At 42.7% G+C, this 25,200-nt stretch overlaps 1 long non-coding RNA gene across 1 annotated transcript; it reads right to left on the reverse strand.

The window, feature by feature from the left end:
- Positions 1-1,146: 1,146 nt before the first annotated feature.
- LOC106857389 (uncharacterized) lies at positions 1,147-25,179 on the reverse strand. Its single transcript, XR_015806982.1, has 5 exons — positions 24,314-25,179; positions 20,709-20,757; positions 14,768-14,897; positions 13,320-13,521; positions 1,147-6,987 (listed from the first exon to the last, which is right to left on the reverse strand). It is a non-coding gene; the product is annotated as an uncharacterized LOC106857389 (long non-coding RNA).
- Positions 25,180-25,200: the final 21 nt, after the last annotated feature.

The following is a 25,200-nucleotide window of genomic DNA, read 5'->3' on the forward strand; positions in this document are numbered from 1 at the left end:
ATTCCCCTGCCATGGGCAGGGACATCTTCCACTCTTCCAGGTTGCTCCAAGCCCCATCCAACCTGGCCTTCCAGGGATGGAGCAGCCACAGCTTCTCTGGGCAGCCTGTGCCAGGGTCTCACCATCTTCACAAGCAAGAATTTCTTCCTAATTTCTTCCTAATATTTCTTCCTAATACCTAATCTAAAGCTATTCCCTTTGTGTTTGAAGCCACTACCCCCTGTCCTATCACTACATGCCCTTAGAAATTCCTTGGTTTCCCTAGGAAGGTTTTTTGATTGTAGGAAGGGGGTTTTTTGAGGTAAATATGTAACTAATATTTTACACTGAGAGTGGAGTTAATGGCTGTTAATATCAGCACACTCCTACCCCCTCTGCCCGGATAAGCACACCAATGTAAGCTCCCAGTGGTGGGTAGGTATCTAGAGTGCCTCACTTTTGCCATCCCCATGTCACATTCCCACTGGTGACTTTGTCATGCCATGTGCATCTCCATATCCTCCAAGCAGTGGGCAGGCTTCTATTGGAGGTGCTGAGCAATTGCTGCTGCCAGTTACCAGTGTTCCTCAGGAAATCCCCATCCAGCCCCTCGTGCTTTGCTCTGAGGGCGTGGGGAAACAGGATTCATTGACTGAATCTGATCCAAGAGGAGACACAGCCCTGAGCTGGGAAAAGCAGACAGACTTGCTTCACTGCAAGGCACCATGTGCTGCAGCTGCCAAAATCCCCGAGGGGTGACGACCCTGGCAGATTTATCTTCAAGGCTGGCAGAGCAGGGACCTGGGGAGGTGCTGTGTGAGCACTGGCAATGGGGCCAGCCCCTCGGGCAGCGGGGGCTGCGCTGTTCCTCGCAGCCATCGCTGGGACAAGGAATGGAAACAAGCCGGGTTGTGTCACTAAACCTGCCCCTGCTACCCCGGGTGTCATCCTGGCTGAAACACCTCCGGTGACACCCCTCAAAACAGCTTTTCCAGGCAGTGTTTGCAATACACCCACTCGTAAAACAGGCGATGCTGCTTTTGGCAGGACTGCTGCAAGCTCAGATCATGCTGCAGCAAATCTGCTCACAGGCAGAAAAGTTTCTAACCTGGCTATTAAAATGTTGAAGATAGACTGAAATAAATATCATCCCCCCCCCCCCAAGTTTGTTTAAATTACACGCTTTGTACATCCCAATTTTATGTTATATATTTCTCTTTTTTTAAGACAAAAGGTCTGGATCTGAGACATCAGCCAGCCTTCTGCTGGCTGACACGTCCCTCATGAGGCTACAAAAGAAGAACAAAGATCTTAAGTAGAAAAATTATTTTAAAATATAGACAGTTTTTTCACAATGAGCTGCTCTCAAAATCAAGAGCCAAATTTCTATTAAAAATGAAACTTTTATACTAAATGCCAGTCAAGTCCCAGCCACATGCTGGGGAAACCATCAACTCTCAAGAATCAACAGAGAAAAGTCAGCAGCCACTGTGCCACACGCCCCCAGGGAAGGAGGAGGATTTCCAAGGCTGTTTGCAGCTTGCCTTTCCCCCAGCCAGGCACCAGGTAACATTTGGGAGCCAGCGATCGTCAGGCTGAACCCTCTGCTGCTGACAGGCTGCTCAGAAAAGGTCAGTGCCTTATTAATGAAGCCATACCCAGCACCAGCACCGGGAGAACACAAGTGACAGACTGCTGGGAAGCAGCGGCCACTGCACTGCCCATGCCACTGATCTGTCAGCAACAGCCCCGGTTTTTCATTTGTCCCGTGCCCCAGTGAAGAGAATCAGAATAAATCAGGAGTCAGGATGGGAAGTCATCTGTCCATGTTTCTTCTGTTCCACGTCAAACCAGAACCATATGTGAAGGTCTCTAGGAAAAGGTTCAGACAAGGATCACAGTCTGAAGCTACTGAGCTTCCACTCTGCCCTGGAAACTGGGACACACACCCAAGGCTGTGCCTTCCCCTCCCCACAGTGGTGTCTCTGATGTCCATGGTTTGTCAGGAAGAAAGCATCTCTTCATTTCTTATGAGCCAGAGGAAATCCTCTTAGAAGCAAATGCTGTGATGACAATTCCTGAAGATGGCACACAGGGATAATGCCACATGTCACCTTGCAGCAGGTACAGCTGTGATGGCTGTCCATTGCTCTGGTGGACCTGTGCAGATCTTAGCTGGATCAAGCATCATTCCATGAATTATCTTTCTCCTGATAAACATATCTATATACATATATATGTATATATCTAAAAATACAAATATACATAGATTTGTACATTACACAAAAATACAGGCATATTGTATAACATAACTGATAGCATTTGACATGAGGATAGGTTACTAAATACCTGGAATAATCAAAGAAGGCAATTTTTTTTCCATACAGGAGAAGGATATTTAACAAAATTACAATTTAAACATAATAGTGTGATCTTGTCACCAAAGCCTCTTGCAGTGGAAATAAATTAGTGCTCATCCATCAAGAGGAAAGGCTGCTGTTCCAGTCTGCTCTGCTGCAGTTTCAAACCAGACTAAGTAATTTCCCAGCATTTCACCAAGAAACTGGAGCTGATCCGATCTCTGCTGCCCTCGGCCATCGCTGCCTGGTTAATGACCCTTTCCGCACGAGCACTCCAGATGAAGTCAGCACCACATTAAGGTAATCTGGAGCTGCCTGATTCAGATAATCAAAGTCACAACCCCAGGGCTTGCCTCCACTGAGAAACCAATACGAAATAGCCAGGATGTAAATTACCAGGATGTGAATTATCAGTGCCACAAGTGCTTGCCTTAAGTCCTCCTTCTCCCCAAGAAAATTAGTATCACCCTGTTCTGCCTAACCCAGTTACCACAGTGACCTGGGATCAGTGACCCGAAGGTGATTCAAAGTGGAGGGAAGGTATGGTGATGGAAATTAGTGTGAAAAGCTGCAACTCGGCAGAATCAGCTCTGCTGCTATTTCAGACGTTCCAGGTGGCTCTTTGGACATCTCTTCCTTTGGAGATAAGGAGGGTCTTCTTCTTCACTGCCTACCCCTCTCTTATTTTAAGTAAGGAATCATGTTTTACTTGTCCCTCTTTTCGAGTCCTTCAAAGTTCCAGACTTCTGCAGTGTCAGCAGCAAATTACCTCTGCTGCTATGAAATATTATTTTATCATTGTAAACCATAATTTGTCATATAAGAATGACAGTTCTGATTTCTTAAAATGTTCCCCATGTGAGAGACCTTGATTTCCCCCTAATTAGCAAATTCCTTTCTGATATTCAGAAATAAAGGACATATTACTCTCTGAAATTTCAGGATTAACTGGAGGTCACATCCAGCATGGCAGTGAACCTCCTGAACCATGGAAGAGGTGAGAAGACTGTGGACACTGTTGAGTCATTTTTGTCAGAGAAAGACAATGAAAGATGATTTTATAGACTTTTATAATAGAACACAGTAATAATTGGAAATAATTTCCGTTTGAGAAAATGACAGGGAAAAGCAAAGCAGCAAACCAAAGTGCCCCAGAGCTGATGGCTCGTCCCCAGAGAAGCATGCACGATGTCCTTCAGCTGACAGCAGCTTCATTAGCAGCCAGGCACACTGCATTTGCTCCAAGGTGCCTCAAACACACCAGACTGACAGCCCTTCACTTGCTTTATTGGGCCTGTTAGCGAGAGGAGCAGGAAATCAGTTAGCAGACAGGCTAATTGAGTTCCATGCCACAGTGTGGACAAACATCCCAAAGCGACTCTCAGCCCTGTGTGGGTGCTGGACCGGCAGCCCATCACCCTGAGGCTGCAGGAGCTTTAAGGGAGAAGTCAGAGACAAACAAGGACAAATTTGTCAAATTGTGTGAGATGCTGCTCTATCGTGCAGATAGATTAAATAAATCCGGTCTATCCTATAGAGGAGGGATTTGCTGTGGGGCAGCTCTACCCACAGCCACCGGCCAGGACTCATATTCCCTCCCCACCCCATCTTCACATTTTTTGTAAAGTTCTTCTCATCCTCCCATATTTTAAGGTTCTTCCCTGATGTGAAAAACCTATTTGGATTTGGGGGAGAGAGTTTTCTAGTTGAATCCTAACAGAAAAGCGTCTTTTCCAGGCAGCAAATTACTGCCCAGCATAAAAAAACCTGAAAACCCAGGAGGAAACAGAAGGTAGGAAATCCAGGAAAATAATCACCCACTTGGCCAGATTAAAAACAGCCGATTTCTTTGCAAGCTTATCCAGACCATATGCAAGTATCCAAGATTTTTCCCTTTTAACTGTAAAGTAATCAATACCTACCCACTTGTGAACTTCAGTGAAAATAATGAACTGGCATATATTTACAGCAAAAGTCACGGCACATTAGGTATTCCAAAGGACTTATGTAAGCGTCACTTTCTTTAATACAGCTTTTCAGAAAATGCTTTAAGAAGCTTTATCAGCATAAAACATATTTTGAATTTAATGGAAATTAGTAATAGGCATGGCAAAGTCAAAGCCATCTGAGTAGGATGACTTAACCCTGTTGGACAGTATTTTTCACTAACTATAATGGTTAATCTGCTAGTTGAGAGAGGAAAATTCTCTCTTATTGTCAAATGCAGTGAAACAAAGGAGGAAATTTCTGCAGCTGATGGGGACTTGTGGAAATAAATGTAATATGCTAAGTTTTATGGAATAAGGTGCATTCTTCAAAATAAATCTAATTAACCCTAAACCGAGGAAACTGATTCAGAGCAATGTCCCTATGACTAAACTAAGCACTGGGACTTAGTCTGGCCTCAGCCTCTGTCTCCTGAGCAGGTATTTTCTTCTGACCAGGCTGGAGGGCGCTGGTGTGAATTTCCCATGGAAATCCTCTACTTTAAAATATTTGCACCTTTTTCACACCCATTCAGTGGTCGACTCCAAAATACATTTTATATGCAAATGGTAGAGCCTAAAGCTTGGATTTCCTTTCAGGAGTTGGTAGCAGAGTCCAGGACAGCCTAGTCCTGTGTTGTTACACATTCCTGAATTTGTTCAATTAAATGTATAAATTAAACATACATTTACATATGGAGAAGCCTGACAACGCTTTGTGGAGTTTAATTTATACCCTGAAATTGAGCTTTGCATCTTACCCTGACATTATTGCAAAGAACACCCAACCCCACTTACTACAGTAGATGAATTTAGAAGAAAGACCCTCTCTCTTGGGTCTCATGATAATTTTGTCATTTGAGGTAGTTAAGGACACCTCAGGCTTGGGATGCATCCTTCTATAGCTACAATCATTCCTTCACGAATTCACTTCCCTGCTATCATCAAATATATCCCTATTAAGTGGAATTGAAATTCCTCACCAAAAAAAAAAAAAAACCAAACAAACAACCCAAACATTTTTTTTCTTAAAACCAACAACATACTCTCAAACTCCCTCCCACAAAGGACAGTCAAGACTCTTATTTATCCTAAATTCAGCCAACCTGTGGGTACTGCTGGGCTGGGTTGACTCTAGCCTCCTCCCAGCCATTCCTTGCTGACTCCTGCAGCTCCCTTATATTCAGACTGCAGTGCTGCTATAGAGTTATCCTGGAGCTATTTAAAAAAAGATCATTTTGGATTACAACACTTTGCCTGAATTCTTCTCTTTTCTGGAATTTATCACTTGCCAAATTTTTGGATTCTTCATTGGAAGCAGCAACAATATCAAAGCAACTGTGGCTACCAAGGATTGTCAGGCTCCAAATGAAAGCCCAAATCCCACAGGAGTTAGAAAAGTGAAGATTTGTAGCCTACTAAAATCTAAGATCTAATGAAATCTCCAGCACCCCAATGCCACTAAAATGAATCACTTCCCTTCAACAAAATGAAACTGCCATACCTCCTAGGTTTTCTCATAGTACACTCAGCCAACTGTAATTTCTACTTTACATATATATAATTTGCTTTTGTTATAAAACTCTGAACTCTGAGAAATATATTGTCCACCTGTTACTGTCTTCCAGAACCTCCAGCACTGAACCAATAATGCAACCTTTCGTAGAAATACTCCTTACTCTCCACCATGAACTCCTTGGGGCAAGAATTTTTTTCCCCTCTTTTTGTGTGTTGTTCCTGACACAGCAGGGGCCAGATTCACATTAAGCAGCACATAATAGGATCTACAGCACAATGAGTGATAGCAAGCAGAGTGGTAAATGATATCATTTAGTGGATACTGTCCCTGTGGTTCACTGATGGTAGTTTTTTATTGAACAGGTGTTTCTTCAGAGTTTCTTACTGATCTAAAAGTCTGTCTCTATCATTATGCCTGTCTGGGCCTCTATTTAATGCTTTCCTGCTGCAGCTCCTCTTTTTCTGTCCCTCTTTCTCGGCCTCCTTCAGGAAGCTGGAGACTCTGTTCCTGTGCATCCTTTTCTTTTTCTTTTCCTTTCTTCTCATTTCTTTTCCTTTCTTTTCCAATTTCACTTCCCAGCCTGGTAAGCAATGTGGACAGTCAAGTGCTTCTGAAGGCCACGGTGGGACTGCTACCACAGAGAACCAGATTTGCCCCTAAACCAGAGATGAGCCTCATAATCACACACTTCAGAACATGCAGCAGGAGCCAATACAAGGCTGCTTGGTATATTTCTATTAATCATCTTGCCCTCATCCCATCTGCCACCTCTTTGCTTTGGTCTGGCTCACCCAGCTTCCAATTTTATAGCACTCAGTGCAGAAGAGCAAACTGAATCCAATCTCTCAGCACAACCTCCAGCACCTGCTGTTTCATATTGGGATCCCAGCTCAGGCTGTTCAGTCCCAGCCTCTCTTCTCTTGTTTGTACCACAGGTCCCATTAGACAAAATGAAAAATTAATTACTAAGTACTAATTAGTACTAAGTACTAATTAATTTGTACCTGAACTTGGAAGTTTCACATGCATTGTTGAAAAGAAACAAAACAGCTCTGCTCTGTGTGGAAACACCTTTTGACTATGTCTTCTCATCATCTGCAGGGCAGCAAAGCCAGGAGCCCAAGCTCACCCTGGGAGCTCATCTCTGCAGGTCAGAAGCGAGAGATGCAGGTGAATAAATGGAGGGAGAGAAAGCAAAACAGGGAAAGATAGGCAAAATTCCATGGCTTATACCTTATGTTCCTTTGAATAACACTTATATGAGTGTTATTAACATTTTTAAAAGCTAGTGAAATTTAAACAGAAGTAAATAATCAGAGCAGTGTGTTTACCTCCATCAGTTTTACCTGTTTTTTATAACAAAGTTTCTCAACAGTTCATAAGTTTTAAAGAAGATGCTTTTAAAATCATAACCACAATGTTTGACTTATCACAGATCCTGAGGCCAGGGTGTTTTCTGGCACAATATCCAGTGCAGGAGGCAGGGCAGGAGGAGGCAGCACTGGAGTCAGGCAGTTCCAAGCACTGTCTGATGAAGAGGGTCAAGTCCCAACAGCCCCAAGCTGCCCTTTGATACCACAGCCAGCTGTTTCCTGAGTTTTGCCCATGTGCTTGCCCCTGAGGAATACCTTGCCGTGCATGGCCTCTCTCTGCATTGGCCATTCATGGATTTCAGCAGGCACAGCAGATCTCTGAACGAGACATGATTGTCCTTTTTGTACCAAAATCAGCTCAGTGAAATGATGAGCCTGGGTAAACTAATGGAAAACCTATTATCCACCAGTCTAGTTCTACTTTTGCTCTTTTGCTTTCTTTTGGAGAATGGTACCTCAGGCATTGACTTATTTGACATTCATTACTTTTTCTGGAGCCCAGCTGCATTGGCTCTACCCCTCATTTCTTTTCTTCACAGTGCAAATCATTTTGATGCCTGCATAGCTCTGAAACAAAGCAGCCATTTCTTCCTGCTCTGCTCAGCCTGGTCCTTCTGCTGGAGATAATTCATGTGCCTACTGTTCTCATCCATCCCTGGAAAGGGGGAGGGCTGGGCTATGTTTAATAAAAAATATCTTACATTGTTTACTGACCAAAGAGTTGTTCGACAGATGCTCCATTCTTAGCCATGCTTAAATTATTCCCTAAGCAAACAATACAAACTGGACACTTCATCTTACCCAACACAAAAATAAACAGAACACACAAAATATATGGTTCTGGTTTAAGTTCCCATATAAAGAACACTGATTTCTACGTTGCTTAAATATTTTCTGCATAAAGTTTGCTCGGTAATTTGTTCTTTCACTGGCTACAACAAATTAAATGTCAAAACCTGTTTATTTTACGAATTTTTAAGACTGATAGTGAGTCTCCTATTTCAGCTTAAATAATGTTGTTGATGAGATACTTCTTGATGGATTGTATAAATAAAGCCAGATACAGAGATTAAAAAAAAAGATCTAGTTTTTTCCCCATTTTTCTTAGTTTACCAAAGAGGCAAGTGAATAAAGAGAACAGCTCTATTTTCCCTAAAACTTCTCAGGTGTTTGGGTCTCTTGTAGAGAGAAAAAAAGACACTACCTACAAGATCACTGCAGATCTGCTTTGTTGCTTCAGGGTCCTTCCTACAACATCCCACTGTGTCATGTCTCAGATGCAGCCAAGAGGCCAGAGGGGATGGGGTGAGGCTGGAGCTGGGGTGTCCCAGAGCACTGAACCAGCCCCCTCCATCTCCCAGTATGGCCCAGGCTGCAGGGACCCCTGGAAAACCAGACTGGGAGCCGCTGAGGCCGGTCCAAACCACAGAGCCCCTGTTCCTCCTGGCCAGGGCCATCCCCTGATGGGCTCTGCCCAACCTCGGACAAGCCAGCACAGGCAGTGCAGCCCTCAGCCCAGCCTCACATTCCTGCACAACAGTGCAGACACTGCCATGGAGATGGATAAAAATCACTTTTCACCCTGACCTTTGAAATATGGAGCTACATCAGACATACCAAACACCAGATCTCATCTGGAGTGAAAATATCCAAGGATCTGACCCATCATGGACCTTAATCCCAGGCTCACTCTGGGCTCTCGAGGGCTGCCACATAGTTTGGAATAAGATCCTGGCTGAAGTTTACACATGCACTTAGTGTAAATATTTCCCACTAATTGAACAATTTGCTACAAGCTGTAAATGGATTACAACTGGCAAAGACCTTTTGTATCTCTGAAGCCACCTTATGTTAATTCACAAACAAATTATACCAATTTACTTCACACAAGAAGGCAGGAGGAGTAAGAATCAATTTAGAAACACCCTGGCACTGCCAGGTGCTTACTATAATTTTCACTGCAAAAGCAGATGTTGGGCTGTTCTCTTGCTTTCTTGAAGCTAAAAACCAAAACAATGTGTAACACAGGTCTCCAAAGCCCCAGAGCTGCCATCTACCTGCTGCCAGCATCTCCTGCCAATTGCCATGTGCTTGGAGCCCACCTGGGATGAATTTTTGTATTAAGACTTTTGTAACAGGGTCAGGAACAAGCTCCTACCTTGCTTTCACTACTGACAGACTTAAAATTGTCAGCAGCAATGAGTGGAGGGGTTGACAGGACCCAGTGTGTGTGTAAATCACATGCTGCAGCAGGGCTTCCCCTGGGGACATGTCAGTACTGGCTTTTTGGATGTGTATCACCATGTCACTTCCCACCAAACATATATAAAGAGAAGTCAAACAAAAGAATAAAATGTCAGGGAACTCATGGATCTGATTCATAGGGGTGTTTCTTCAGATTTAGGCAATTGCACTCAAAACCAATTGCACTCAAAACTGCTTCAGAAATGCAGAAAAACTGAATGCAGAGACCAACAGTAGAAGCAGAGCAATTTCTGTGAGTAGTGATGCAGGAGCAGTGACGCAGCCCTTGAGGGAAACAAAGGATGCAGGTGGAAAGAGAAGAAAGGAGATTGCCTCAGTTTATCAATTACTAATGCAATGAACAGATTAACAAAATGGGGAAGGTCTGGAGGTAAAGAAATAATGCTCTGGCTGTTGCTGAGCTCTGCTGTTCCCTCTGGGATCAAGTGGCAGCCACAGTGGCTCTTGCAGGAGTGCTGGGTTCTCAGCAAGGGCACAGGTGGGTGATGGGGATGGATGGCTGGAGAGGAGATATTCTCAAGGAGGAATGAAAAATGCAGCTCTTCAGATAACTGGGATGTTTCTCTGGCTCTTGGTGAGGGTGGACCAGTGAGGGTGGACCACCACCACTACTGGTGAGAGTGGACCAGTGACAGACCCTTTTGTTTATGCTCTCAGTCTGAGGATGAAAGAGCATTTTTGGACACTGAAGGGGCAGGAGGGATGGCACTGACACCTTCCCAAGGAAGACAGACACAACGCACACCAACTGTTTCTAACATCAAAGAATTCTGAGACTCCACCATCTTTTGTACCAGTGGGTATTCCCAAAACAAGTGTAGAAATATTGGTTTCATTTCTCTCCATAGCCAGCAGGGTGCTTGTCTTGACTTGGCAGCAGGGATGAGACAGCTGGGCACAGAGGTGTTTCCTCTGTTTGCCCAAGGCTCCTTGGTGAATCCCACCTCTGTAAAACTTGGAGGACTGGATCCTAACACTCCCAGGAACAACCTGCCCAAGTGGCCACTCTACAAATGAGATATGGGTCAGAGGAGTGTTAAAGAACACAGAATTATAGAAGGGTTTGGGTTGGAAGGGATCTTAAAGGCCTGTTTCAACTCCCTGCCACAGGAAGGGACACCTCCCACTAGACGAATTTGATCAGAAACAGTAACAAAAGTGGCAGGATCCATGCAAAATGGGTTCTTCATTAAAAAAAAATTTTGACCGAAGTTTATTTCTTATGCAGCAGCAGTGCTAAGAGGGAGGGAACATCTCTTGGAGCTTCTCACTAAGAAATTCCAGACTCAAGAGAAAAGACCTGTAACTGAGACAAAGAGGATTTACTTCAGTTCTTTTTGTATCCCTGTAGGTTGCTGAGTCTTTTCTCAGTGAATTACAATAGATCGCTCGGCTCAAGATCTCTTTACAGTCTTCTGAAATTAGTTCCAATAACAAGTGATGGAAATATTCCATTCAGGCGAAGGATTAGAAGAAGATACACACTTGGTGTGAAAATTAGCAGCTCATAAGAACAAAATTATTATTTCCTCTCCACCCTACCACCAAATCTGCAGTCAGTAGCAGGTTCAACCAGCTGAAATTAAGGGCTGTTTCACATTTTAAGGGGGCTGAAGGAGTCACCCACTCTGCTCATCATCTGTTGGGGGTCAGACCAGATTTGAGAAGACCTCAAGGCATGAGGAGTGGCTAGGATCCCAGCAAGAGGTGGGTACAGCCCTTGGGAAGGAGCTGAGGTTCAGCCTCCCCTGTCAGAGCACAGTTCTGCTGTGCCTGCCACAACCCTACACACAGCTCATGGTGGAAGGAAACACTGACATCCTACAGGAACGGCTCTGTTGCTCCTCTCGGCTATTGTGAGGGGAAAGCTGAGCACACTCTCTCATCCCTGTGCATTGGTCATGTCATGAAGCACTGCCATGAATCTGCTCTCCACTGATGGACTGAGCTGTGTGAAAGAGCTACCAAATACTGCCTGAGGGTTCAGAGTTCTCATCGAGGGAAGTGGCACATTCAGAGCTGGTTCACTGGGACTCAGAGCTGGAAAATGCTTTCAAAATGCACTGAATAGAAATATAGATCAGTAGAAGAAATACATCATAAAACGACTCTTCAAACATCACTGTAAAGGGACCCAGTATCACCAATATGTTTATGGCATGTTTGCTTGAGAAAGAGACTGTGAAAGGCATTATTCTGTGAATATCGGTGTATTTTCTTCTGCAGGATGATACAGCACAGACCTATCAAAGCAGGCCCCAAGGTTGGAGCAACCCAGATTATCTAGAATATAAAAATTTACAGTCATCCATCGCCTGCAAAGGCAAAAAGATCACTTGGCATTGAGTAAGTATAGCCTCATTATCATTGTAACTTAATTATTGTTTTTACTGCAAAGCTTTTCCCAGTGTCAGATCCACAATCATCTCTAAGAGGCTTATATTCCTCCTCCTGTAAATCAAACTCGGAACAAATAAAATTTTGTGAAATTTTGCTGACCTCCTGCTGTTGCCTTTGCATTAACCTGCCCCAGCCAAATCCCTGTGTGTCCTCTTGGACAAACAGTTCAACTCCTTCCACCAAAATTACACAGTAAATTTGCAGACCCCTTGTTTTTCACTATTCCATTACAGAGTAGAAACAACCTAAGACTTGTATAAAAAGTGACCCCAAAACATGAGAAACTTGCAACCTCTGCACAGATCATCTCTGAACTTGAGAACGTGCTCAGTTAGTTAGCTAACAGAAATATTTACCCCCCTTGAGGAAAAATGCTCAGCCACAGATTTTTATCTAACAATATCTCTAGTGACAGCTTAACATGGAATTTGTACTCAAAGGGGTAATTTAACTGCAACAAGCTTTTCCTACAAAGAACACTGAAAATTGCACTTTCTCTGGTCGATAGATGCTTTCATTGTTTCTGGTATAATGTTCTCTCAGTGTATAGAAGATTACTCATATTTTGTTACTCACATTATTTACAGACATAGGTCTCAACATATACACAGGTATTGTGTGTACCACTGAGATGTTGGAAAGAAAAACTGCTGAGATTTCCACCTCTCTAAAAGAGAGAGGTTTGAACCAGTTCCCAGATGTCACATGACAGTTAAAATAGAACTATACTCATGTTTTTATTCAAATAACTACTCTAAAATTACAAAAGATAAGTACTACCTTTCAGCATGAATAAACTTGAATACATGCTAAAAATAATCCCACATTAACTTCTGAAGTCACTGCCTTCTGGAAGGTGTAAATGGATAGAGTTTGCTATTAGATATTTTACATAACCATATGTCAAAAAATTCAATAGTATGAAAATTGCATATCTGCAAAGAGATTCTGCAGCATTTTGAGAGGTAGTGTCACTTTTTTTTTTTAAACAGCAACTCAAATCTTTTATCTAAGATGAAGATTTTTGATGCGAATAATTTTTACTCTGGTGACATAAAAATTTTAGGGGATGGACAAAGAGGTCTGAAATAGTCTAAGAATTAAGGTACAGTTCTCTCACCCCCACTTAGAACTGTTTGTACTTAAGAATGTGAGTAGCCCTGATGAAAACAATGAACTCCACTGCAGAGAAAGGGACAACTCCAAAGGAGGGCAAGCATGTCTGAGCCACTTCTAATAAATGTCCTCTAGTGGCAGACTCTGGTTTCAGCTATAAACCAGAATCCTCTCCTTTTTGATTTTTTGCATATCCTAGTAGATTTGTACCTCAGCCAACTGGTAAGAACAGCACAGGACATCACCTTTTGGCTCTGCTGCCATGGAAGGTCCTGAGGCTCCTGCAAGCTTAGAGAGGAGTTATTTACTCTATGTCACTTACTTCTTATAAGGTTCCCTCAACACAGTGTGTGGCATGGGATAGAGGGACAGCAATGCTTCAACAGCTGTCTGGGAGCTTCCTGAGGAAGGGCAGTGCTGGGCTGTGTGTGTTTCTCATAACTCAGAGGACAATTTTCATCCTTGATTCAGGCATTGCTTTCAGAAAATACAGCTGCTGAGCTTCACCAGGAGAATGTCTGGAACTGTGAATAATAAAAGATGTATTAACTCAAGTACACAGATTACAAGATATAGCACAAACAGCTTCTTTCTATATGCAGGGGGTGAATTCTGTAAATCCAAGTAAAGCAATACCATAAGTAGGCAAAATACAATACAAAATGAATTTGTAAGTACTAAGCAAAGAGTTTGAGAACTATGGCAAACAGCAACTTCTGAGCATTTAAAATGTGTAAGATTATTCCTGACTGGAACAGAATTCTTCAGGACTCATCATTTGGGCTGCAGTGTTAAACACAGGATCTCTAAATACCTTGGCCTTCACTCTACCACTTCAGTACACATCTGAGTTACAAAGACAGGTTTTCAAAAATTATGGTATATATTACTATGAAAGAGTTCTACTTTCTAACAGTATAGTGGTATCCAAATTTCAAGCTGATAAGTGTGCAGTGAGACTCCTTAATTTTACTCAAAGTTCCAGTGTCAGGGAGGAAATGACATACTGGACCAGTTCCCAGAGAGAGTTTGTAAATTCATTCATGGTCTCTAAACTCTGTGCATGTGAGCTCGTTTTCCAATGTGTTACTAAGGCTCGACAACATTGAATAGCTTTGGGGCAAGAAATTCCCTGTAGAAATCCCAGGAGAGGATAGCATTTCCAATACAGAGTCTTTCCCTGTAGTGTGCAACTCAACATCCAGAACTCGTAGGACAGAATGACTTAATCTTTCATTACTGAGATCTATTCAGCATTTAGCTTCACAGTTCTCCCTGCTCTAAGTTGGTTCTGCTCTGATGACTTCACCCTCTGGCAGTATAAATGCCTGCCTCATTTGGACATCAAATACCACACACTGGGGGTGGGAGGATTTTGAAAGTCCACAGCTCACCCTTCTGTCTTCTGACATGCATCAGAAATTTTCCCTACTCCAACTTGAGCATAGAAATCCCAGCACAGGCTTTCTTTCACACCCAGTCACTGCAGTCATACATTTGTAAATCATTCTCAGCTGTGGATACTTATTATTCAAACATCTCTTCTTTTATCAATAAATATCCTTCAAAGCCACGTCTTTGCTCTGTAACAAATTTGAATTCAGCAAGCAAATTTTAGGCATTTTTTAAAGATCCTAACAATATGAATGTACAGTTAAGAATCTTTATCTTTGCAATCAGTCATTTGCCATCATTTTCCGTCTCTCTACTTTCAAGTTTTAACAGAACTGCATGATATTATGTCTTACATAATAGAGACTAGATAATTACCAAATGTCCCACATGTTGTAGGTCATTCTCACAGCTGTTCATGCTTAAACTCTTGCCTCCTGTTTCTCCATGAGCAGGCATCCTACCAAGTTTTGATGCACACAGTAGACTGGGTAGAGAAAAAGGATTCCTTTCCATTAACAAAAAAGGAAAAGGAAAAAGCAAAAAAAATTTGAACTATCAGAGCAACACATTTTAATTAGGCTGATAAATAAATCAGTCAAAAAAAGGATCAGAATCTTTAATGAGATGGAAAAATTTATCCAGGTGTGAATTTGAGGAGTAGATGCTGAGGGCAGCCTGGAATCTGGAACAGAGACAGGAAATTATACAAACAGCTGCAGGAGAAGCGGGGTTATTTTATTTACATGAGACACAATAAGCAGCATGGCCCCTGACACAGGGATTCACAAGGAAATCCACATTGCAGGACTCTAAGTGACTGACACTTTGGATCTCGAGGTACAGAATTCCGGAGGCTCCCACAGCCTCATGTTTGGAGGAAGGTAATGAGAGCATTTTGTGAGCAAAGTAGGTCATGGCTCAGCGGGAGAGGCACGTTGTCACATCAAACTATGAAGATGCACATCTTCCAGGAGTGTTTCTTTTCTCCTGCAGTTGTTTTGTTTAGCCAAGTATAATCTGTATTTTAAGGCAAACGAGATGGTGTTTACTTATGGGTCACCTCATTCTCTCACAGGGGCTTTGTGAAAAGGGAAAGTGATTGGGCTGCTTCACCAGAAAAGATGGTGATTTGAGTAAGCAAGCTCAATTGTCTGAACAATATTCTGAAAATGAGTGAAAAATATTGTATCAGGGAACAAAGGGAGAGTCACAAAGAATTACTCAATAAGAAACAGCAAGCCAACTTTCATAGGATTTGGGTGATGTGGATATCTCCTGAAATTATGCTTCACTGCAGTATCAGTCATGATGGAAACAAGACACGTGCAGCAGTGTCGTTCCACAAGTGGAAAATTCCAGGTGACAAAAACCAAAGCAAAATTCAGTCACACTGTATTTCTGATAGCTCATGCAAACTGCAAAGTGAGCCCAGAAATCTCCCAAAGAAGTCTGAGGGGCAGTGATGTTTTACCTGCTATCCCACCAGGAACAAGACACTGATGACAGGAATGATTGAGGCTGGATTTTGACACTTGAGCATACATAGAGTAGGTGTAGGGAAGATTACAGTTATGCACACAGATGGAAGAAGTAGATCACTGGAGAACAGAAGTGTGACAGTATTAAGACAGATAAAGTAATTTATTTTATAGGAAACGATTATACAGTTGAGAATCGTGGGGTGCTTTCCATCAAAGTGAAAAGAAAAGAATATCGGATTTTATTCCACATGATCCACAAGATGTGTCATGTGCTTCTGATGGAGTCAGAGACATAAAATGGTTCAGAGAGTGGGTGAACATTTGGATTTCTACCTGATTGACAATGTGCAAGTCAGGAAATTGGCCCAGCATCAATGAGTATCTCATTAATTTTAGCATTAAATACTGTCAACACTGAGGGAAGAAAGTCATGTAACAGGTTCAGAATCAAGACGTTGTCCTATATTTGAAGAATCAGCATTGAAATTAATATAATTTTACTAATTCCCTGTCCCAGGCTTTGCCCTGTGGAAGCTGGAAAAATTCTTGTGTTTAGGTGTGGGGTTTTTTGACCAGTGTTTCTCAGGGTCCATTTAATCTAGTAACCAAACGTAAGAAAACCCCAAAACTCTTCTGGCAGTCACCCACTGGGAGTTACCTTGATGTCGGCAAGAACTTCCACCCAAATCTGGCAAAACATGGTCTTCTGCTTGGAATTATAGGATTTTGTATTGCTTTCCAGCAGTGACACCATGCACAGATCAGAAAATATTCTGCATTCAGGTACTAATGCTCCTGTCTTCTGTCCCAGGTAAGGTGTGCACAAAGCAGAGCTGATACCTAGCAGCAGAAAATTTGTATTCTTTGTGTTCTGGCATGCTGAGGCCAAATTCTCTCTTATAGACAACCTAGGAGTTCTACAGAAATTAAAATATGAAATCTGAAATTCTGCTTGAACAGGATGGAAGAAAATTAGTCTTTAAGGAGGAGAAGTAATTTGAGGTAGCTCAAAATTATTTCATAAATTAATTGACTTTGAAATAATTGGTAATGCTATCTAGGCACCAGGTAGGCAATTATTTATTTTATAAAGTAAGAGTTCTAAGGGATGTTGAAATTGGAGAGCAGAATACTTGAATAAAATACATGGTTTTTCCTGCTAGTTTTCCATAATGTTATCAGTAAAACTCATACAGACAGTACAAAGGCATCAGAGCCTTTCAAAGCCTTTTGTGCATTCTTCCTCTGCACATTAGAGAGGGAGATATTAAGAGTTGAGCAAGTCATCAAAAGAAACGTATTTGCCTAAATTCTGTTTGTTTGAGTAGACTACATATTTTCTGAGGATCTGAGTCCAGAGACACCAGATGGTTGTTTTTCTCAGATATTTAGGCACCTACACATGCAAATAGGTGCCTAGCAGTATTTTCAAGCATGTTCAAACACTTCATTCTCTAAATAACCATTAAAAATATTGATGCAACATTTTCATCCTACGATTTTTTTTCTAAAATATCAAAGGAAAAAAATACTTCTGTAGAAATTTGTAACTGAAGAGATGAGCACCCCCAGGCTACAGAGTGGGGACCACACAGATCTGGGATATTTCTGCCAAATGCAACACTAGACAGTAGAAAATGATGGCAGAAACTCTAGGAACAACCTGACACTGGAGGAGTTAAAAACTGCAGTTAAAGAGAGCTTAAGAGCTACAGCCAAATTTAGCTGTGTTGAGACCATGTAGTTAAACATCTCTGTCCTTCCCTACCTTCCAGGATGCCCCAAAACTGAATGGGGACACAAAAATCTACGTGGGAGGGGTGATTTGAAGAAGTTCAGCTGACATTTACCCTATAAAAATTCAGCAGAGCCCTGAACCCCAAAAAGAAAAGAAGAAAGCAGCTCAGAGAGAAGATGAGAAGTATAAACACTAAACAAAAATACCAAATTTAGTCTCTCTTTTCTAGGAACGTGGATCTTGTGTAGCTGAATGCCAGCAGGGCTCTCAAAGAGCCTATGCTGGGTTCTGCTGAAGAGGAATAGGGTGTTGCTTCTGTTCTTAAGAAGAATACATGTTAAGAAGAATATATGATATTTTGTCCAAAGGTACTTTATTTTTAGATTCCTGACACTTCAGTAAATTAGTTTATAGCAAAATACAAAGGGAGATGGTCTTGGGGAAAAATTAGGGAGTTTTAAAATGCAACAAAAAGTTACAGGGAAAGATCTCTTCGTTATAATTGATAGTTTTGTCTCAAAGGGAATTAACAGAATTTTATGGCTTTGATCTTCTAAGGAATGAGGTTCTTAACTTCATTAGTCATTTTGCTTTAGTTTCAGTATGGATGCCACAAGAGAGAAACCCCCAGCCTTTTAAAAGGGGCAATCCTCCTACATTTGTTACAGCTGCCCTACTGAAGTTCCATTCAAGAGAGTTAAAGAGATTTTGTGGTAGAAAATCCATTATCATTAATGAGCATTCATAATTAATGGCTGGCCTGATGTAGCCTTTGAGAGGGATCACAGCTTTTCTCCTTATGATCTTAATGCAACAATTTCACTTTATGATCATAACCTTTCTCTCTACTTAAAAACTTAACAATGGGTTAAATGATAGCAGAAGTTAGATAATTCCACTATTAACCAAAGTTAAAAGCTCTTTAGTTTGCTGTTCTCAGAGACTGCACTAACTGTTCTGATTATAAAGCATGAATTTTAATAACAATACTGTACTGTACTCCTCACCTGCATAGGTTTAGAACTAATTAAAATACAACAGGAATGTATCTGCTTCTTTCTAGGCAAGGAATATGACTGAGTAACAACATCTTCTTGCATCACCTCAAAAGAACCATCTCTTGCTAACCATCTCTGCTTTCCTGTGCAAAGTTAAAAATCAGGTGAAGTTTTTACTTTACTAATGGGGGAAACTAGTTGCAAATATTTCTGTTTGCTTTATATTTTATGCAGCCTTAGGAGCACTGTTACAGGTGGGAAAAAGAAAATATTGTTTTTGTAATTGATAATGGAGTTTGAGTTTTTCAAATTTATTTCCATTAAATTATGGCAATGAAATTAAAACCAGTTTTCTTGCTCCATGAAGGAGCAGATGTTCCAGAAGCAGTAAGATTTTAGATTATTAAAATAACCCTTGTCACACCCTGATAGATTTTACTTCCAGGTACATTCAATAAGCACAGGTTGCAGACCAGCTTTGCCAAGGGCATTTTCCAGCTTTGCTGGGAGTGGCCAGTGAGGACCAGGGCACCCCATGCCCTGCCATGGAGCATTTCTCCAAGGCTTCCCACAGCACAGGCTGCTCCAGCACACTGCACTCCCATCCCCTGTGACAGCGTGGGCAGGCACCTTGCCTTGATTGCTGATAATTACAGGCTCAGGCAATGAGAGCCGAGGGCACGGAGCTGTCACAGCTGGAGAAGAGGATGCAGAGGACTCACAGGGATAAGCTGTGCCAGCCACAAGGATGGGGAAGGTTGGGTTCAACTCCTGCAGGCATTGACAGCTGGGATTTCCACTCACAGATCTCGTTTTCCATCTCTCCTGGCAGCTGGGCTTTCTTCTCTTCTGGCTCTCCACAAAGGTCTGACCAGCAACCTCTCACAGAAAGGAAGAGAGGGTGCTCCAAGGTTTGTGGAGAGACTGAGAAATCTGAATCAGCAGAAAAATTTCATCTGATTCAAGGCTGGGTCTGCATAGGCAGGGACAATGCATTGTCACTTCTATAATAAAATGTATCTGAAATAGAAAGTGCTGACAATATGTATTAAATCCTCTGGGGCTCAGAGTCTACCACAGAGCAAGGAATAACAGACACAGAAACCTGATGTACAGGTCTAAGAGGTTTTTGTCTCCCTTTTTGGGTGAATATCTTCAGTGAGCAGTACAAATCTTTCAGATCAGCTCTTCTGCAGTAATGGAAATGATGAATTTACCCTTCCCTTCTACATCTGCATGTGTTTTAGAGAGCAGAAAAATAGGGAAGAGGTTGCTTTTCTCAGTTAAGGATTTCATAGAAAGAAATTGAAAGAAAGTTTTGTTCTGCCATCCTACAGATAATTTACTTCAGTTTGGGACACAAACGAGATTCCAGTTGATGGAAAGCTTGTCTCTGCTGAGGACAGACCATCCCTGCCATGGGCAGGCCATGTTTTCAGAGGTGTTCTGTGTGTTTCAGAGAAGGTTTCTATCATAGCACCAAAAAGATCCTAGACAAAAATAAGCAATTTGATTTCTTAAGTCAGATTGTTCTGAATGACAAATTAGAAATCACAAAACTGTTTTTCTTTATCAAGCAGCACACAAGCAATTAAACTCCCCAGTCCCTGGCCTGCTGGGGAATGCTGTGTTCAATTTTCCTTTAATTTTTTTCACAGTCATAGATGGAAATATGCCTTAAAGCAGTAGCCAGCCACACTGAGGGACAGGAACTTGAGTGGGATGATAGTTTAACTTTCCAGAGAGTGTCAATGCCTTATTAAAATTTCAGCTTCATCACCCCCAGGGTTCAGCTGCATCCTCCACCCTGTTTTAGATGGTTTTTTTAGTCATTATTTTAATTTTTTAACCACATCAGAGCACCTTGCAACCTTTACTGATTAATCCTCTGGATCCTTGCAGGGTAAGGAAGTATTAACAAGTCTGTTTTTCAAACTAAGGAGGAGTCTGAAAACTAAGATATTTCAAAATAGGCATCTAGCTGCACAGAACATGACCAGAGATACCCAGGTTTGGCATACAGGGAGGCAGGAACACCCATGGGCTGTAAAATAACTTCCATCTTATGTCTAGGGGATCACCCAGGTTTAATAACTCACCTTATTACTTGGTGTTGACTTCCCTTAGAACTTAAAATGAATATCAACCCTAAGAAAAACAGAGCAAAAATCAATAACCAGAGGAGAAAGAGGAACCCCATCTCCCCAGCCTGTCACCTGCTGCCTGACAGACACAGCCACAGCTGCCCACCACTGACAGACCCTGCCCAGAGGTCAGAAAGAGAGGAGGAAAAACTTCTGACACCAGACGGGTGAGTTGTACCAACAAGAAGCCATAAATAAAGATAGATTCTGGTAATAAAGAAACCCTGTGGTGATCTGTGAAGCTTCACAAACAATCCTTGGCTTGTCCATACACCTGATACTGGTACAATTAATGTAGAGTGAAGGAGGGCAATGACAGAGGATTTCTACCTGAGAGTTCAACACTTTTTCAAGAGATGATGGGGTCCCCCAGCCACCCCTGATGTGAATTCCCTACAATGAAGTTAACATTACAGTTAATTAGAAAGTTTTGCAGCATACTAGTGGAACAAGCAGGAGGAGGGTTATGCATACAGGTGGGATGTGTTTTATACAGCAGCCTGGAGAAAAACTCCTTTTAATCCTTTAGAGAAGAGACATGAATCGGAGAGAGATGAAAAACAGCATTTTTCATAGCATCTCCAAATCTCCTTCTCATCTCCAGAGAACCTCTTCAGGATGGGACTGATACTGCCTTTTATTCATATTGCAAGTTGGTGAGAAGCAAACCATATTCAAAACTGAAACCTTGTAGTGAGTTGTAACCCTTCGTGCTTTCTTTTCTTAGTAAAATTCAACCCCCGATAACTGGGGTTAAACACTGGGAATACAGGCCCAGTGAACAGCACACAGCCTTGTTTCTGCACATACCTGTCCTTGGACATGCCTCCCTGTCCAAGAGAGCACCGGGCTGGGCCAGAAACAGCCCAAGGGAGGGTCCTTGTGCTGCAGGGACAGGACTGACGTGGTCCTGAGCCAACACAGGCAGGCAGCCTGCAGAGCAGCACCACTGTGTCCATCCGTGGACTGAGCTGACCCCCCTGACCTGGGTGAAGCTTTTCTCCTGCCCAGAGCTCGGCTGCTGCAGAGCCCAGCATAGCATCCACAGCCCCTTTTGTTCTCAGCTCAGCTGACAAACCAGTGCTGTTTGACTCAAGATCAGCTCAAATGTAGAGGAGGCACCAAAGACAACCTTTCTCTACAATTAAACTTTTTGCTTTTTCTTCCAGAGCATACTCCTGCTCATGTTCTACATGTGTGGATGTATGGGAGCTGCATCCCCAGGAGCATCACTGGATGCCCACCCACATCTCCTGGCTGTGTGTAACTCTATCAAGCTGTGCTTTGCCTTCTGAACGCACCAAGAAGGCGACTGCACAAAGAAAATTACAATTTTTGTCAGGACGCAGGGAATCCGTGCATGACCACACACAGACTTTCACCAAGGGTGAAGCTCTTCACCCTGCAGAGCTCCCCAGAAGCTGTGTGGAGCTCACCCTATGCTGGAGCAGTGAAGGCAGGGCAGGGAGCCTGGAATGCTCCCACCATTCAAGTAAGAGCTGGAGTCTTTTCCCTACATCTACTGGAGCAGTGGCAAAGCTTACTGGGAAGGTAACCCCAGTTACTGATATGTACTTATTGCCCATCCAATGCCTAGATGAATCACAACACTCCTCCCAGCCTAGAGAAGGACAAAGGATCTGGATGCAGCACTGACCAAATGCACACAAGCCCCCTTTTATAGAATCACAGAATGGTTTGGGTTGGAAAGGACCTTAAGATCATCCAGTTCCAGTCCCACTTCCTCAGACTTCTCTGGAAATTTCCTAAATGCTCCTTCTTTAGCTGGTGTAAACATGTCCTGAGAAACCTAATGGTAGAAGTTAGTCTGAAATACACACAACCTATTCTGAATCAAAACATTTTCAAGACTTCTCTGCACTTGGGCCAATTTCTTCAGGTATCCTGCCCTATATTTAAGAATCAAAGGCAAGATCCCCACATTAGGTATCTAGTGCTAAGTTTTATGGCCCTACACTTGGAAATATGTTCCTAAAATATCTGAATCTCAGGCACCTGCAAATAAGTATTTGCCTTTGGAGTGAACAAAAATTAAATAATCCCTGTATATTATTTTTATTTTCTTTCCTTTATATGGTTTTAAGCTGCTTTTATGCGGCACTGGAAAGTTACAGCCTGTGATTTGTTGCATTCTGGTCTGCTAATAGAAACATCCCCCTGACTGCTGCTCACTCTGCAGAGCAGAAGGATCGTAATGCAGATTGTAAATGGTTGCATTACGGAGAAAGATAATGTTTCTTTCCACTTTCATTTCCCTTGGTTGGTATTTATCGTGGTAGGGGTTGCGTAAGCGTATGAGAGAGAGATCATGCATTATTTACCAGGCTGGAACTGGGGAAAGGCTCCAGCCTTTTGGAGTGTGGATGAACGCCCAGCAATTCCCACCCGCTAAGATTTGTGCTGTGTTTAGTGGGAGCTTGGCTGAGGGATTGCTAAAGCAAATAGGATCATCCTGCCAGCCTGGAGAGCAGCAGTGGATGGGGCTGAGGGTCACAGGCTCTGTTCTGCCTCCTTTCAACTGTGGACAGTTTCTGTCATTATTTATTTTACACCTTGGCAAGACTGGACCAAAACTGCTACTGAGTCACCACAACCATCAACCAATTCCTTAAGGTCTGCTGGGGGTCCAACACATCTGAACAAAATTTCTTGCTCTTGAATGTAGCTGAGGGCAGACAAACCCAGAGGTGGGGTTGACACAGGAGGAGGCAAAAGCCTTTCCAGCCCTAGGATTGTCCCTGGGGCCAGCAATGCTGACCCAGTTTCTAAACGGGACAGGAAGTTGCAACACTCTAAGGTTTGTTATGATTAAACTCTAGCCAGTGTCAGAGGCTCTGTGTTTGTCCTTGCAGTGCTACTGCAGTGCACATAAAAACTAACAAAATAAGCCACTAAATGCTGGCAGCCTTGGGAAATAATTATAAAAATCCCAAAACCAAGAAACAAACCCTGTGAAACTAAAAAAACTAAATAAGGAATAAGTTAATGAAGAAAAATTACAAGGAATTGAAGACTTTAAATGCTCTTCCAAATTAAGGAGAACAAAGGGAAACGATCAGCTCTTATTTTTGCAATTGAGGTGTTATTTATGGCAATTTAGCTGTTTTAAGAATAAGCCTGGATACAGTGCCACAGAAAATACATCTGATTTACTCCCAAGGCTTCTCATCAGTTTCTATATGAGCACCAGCCAGCCAGCCAAAAAGGAAGAGGAGTTCTGAACTCCCTGTGTGCACACATAGTGTATGTAAAACACCCTGAGGATTTATTCCCGTGCTGGGCAGCTGCACTGTGACCACTGGAAACAATCCTCACCCCACAGCACTGGCAATGGAGCTGGGCTACAGCACCTTCAGGGCAGGAATCTTCAGGGCAGGAGAAAGAACATTTTGTTGGAGCAAAAGGGAAAAAATAAATATTCTGGTTCTGTGTCTACATGCAGCCTGCATGTGAAGAGGGGTGGAAAGAGGCTGCTCAGAGGGGCAGCCTGTGTGTGCAGGGAAGGGACACAGCCCCACAAGGCTTCTGGAGGCACTCACCGGGCAGAGCAAACAGTGCCTTTGCCCTGTCCCAGCAGTGAGGGAACCACCACATTCACGGGAAACTCATCAATGACCATGCCATCCCCATGCATCTTCTGTAGTATTTTCCCCTGTTACAGAGTTGGAAACATTTGCAGAGAACCTGTATGTTAAACATTAAAACTGTCAACACTATTTGTAGGATTCAGCCCCACATGTCTTCTTGTTTTTCTTACATATTAATAAAAACAATAAAGGAAATAAATAAAAAAGGACTTAAAGCTTTCTTAAACTCAAAAACAGTTCAGAGAGGAGATAGCTGAAGATGGGATGGTGCTGGGAAGACATTCAGCCTTGCTATGCTGCTGCTCACAGACTCTTTGAAGGAGGCATGAAAGGAGACATTGCAACATGACAGTTCAAACTCTGTCGAACTCTGTCAAATCTGCTGATTTTTCCAGCCCCCATGGCTGCCTGCCTCAGCGTCCTGTTCTTTGAACCTGCAGAGTAAATAGGCATGACTCCTGTGGCTCTGCGGGCAGGAGATGTGTTCCCAGGAGGAGCGCTGGGAGCAGGCAGGAAAAGCCCCTGCTAGCATCCTCGAGAGCAGCATGAGGCAGTCAGAGCACTTGAGCTGAAAAAGGGAGGAAAGAGAGAGAGGAACAAAAATCAAGAAAACCTTCCATAGAGGAAGACCTTCTTACGAATGAAAAGATCCCCAGGATTTGTAAGTAAACACTATGGCTTTTCGGAGGATGGATGCAGGAGGATGTGAACAGGAATGTGACAGAGATGTGTCAGCTTTCTACCAGGCCAGCAGAGCTGCTGGAAGCACAAGGGGTTTAACTGGAGCACCTGGAGCTTGGCAGGAGATGAGGAACAGGCTGACCAGGGCCTCAGAGGGT

The sequence above is a fragment of the Sturnus vulgaris genome, chromosome 15 (assembly GCF_052056855.1).
Source record: "Sturnus vulgaris isolate bStuVul1 chromosome 15, bStuVul1.hap1, whole genome shotgun sequence".
Lineage (NCBI taxonomy): Eukaryota > Metazoa > Chordata > Aves > Passeriformes > Sturnidae > Sturnus > Sturnus vulgaris.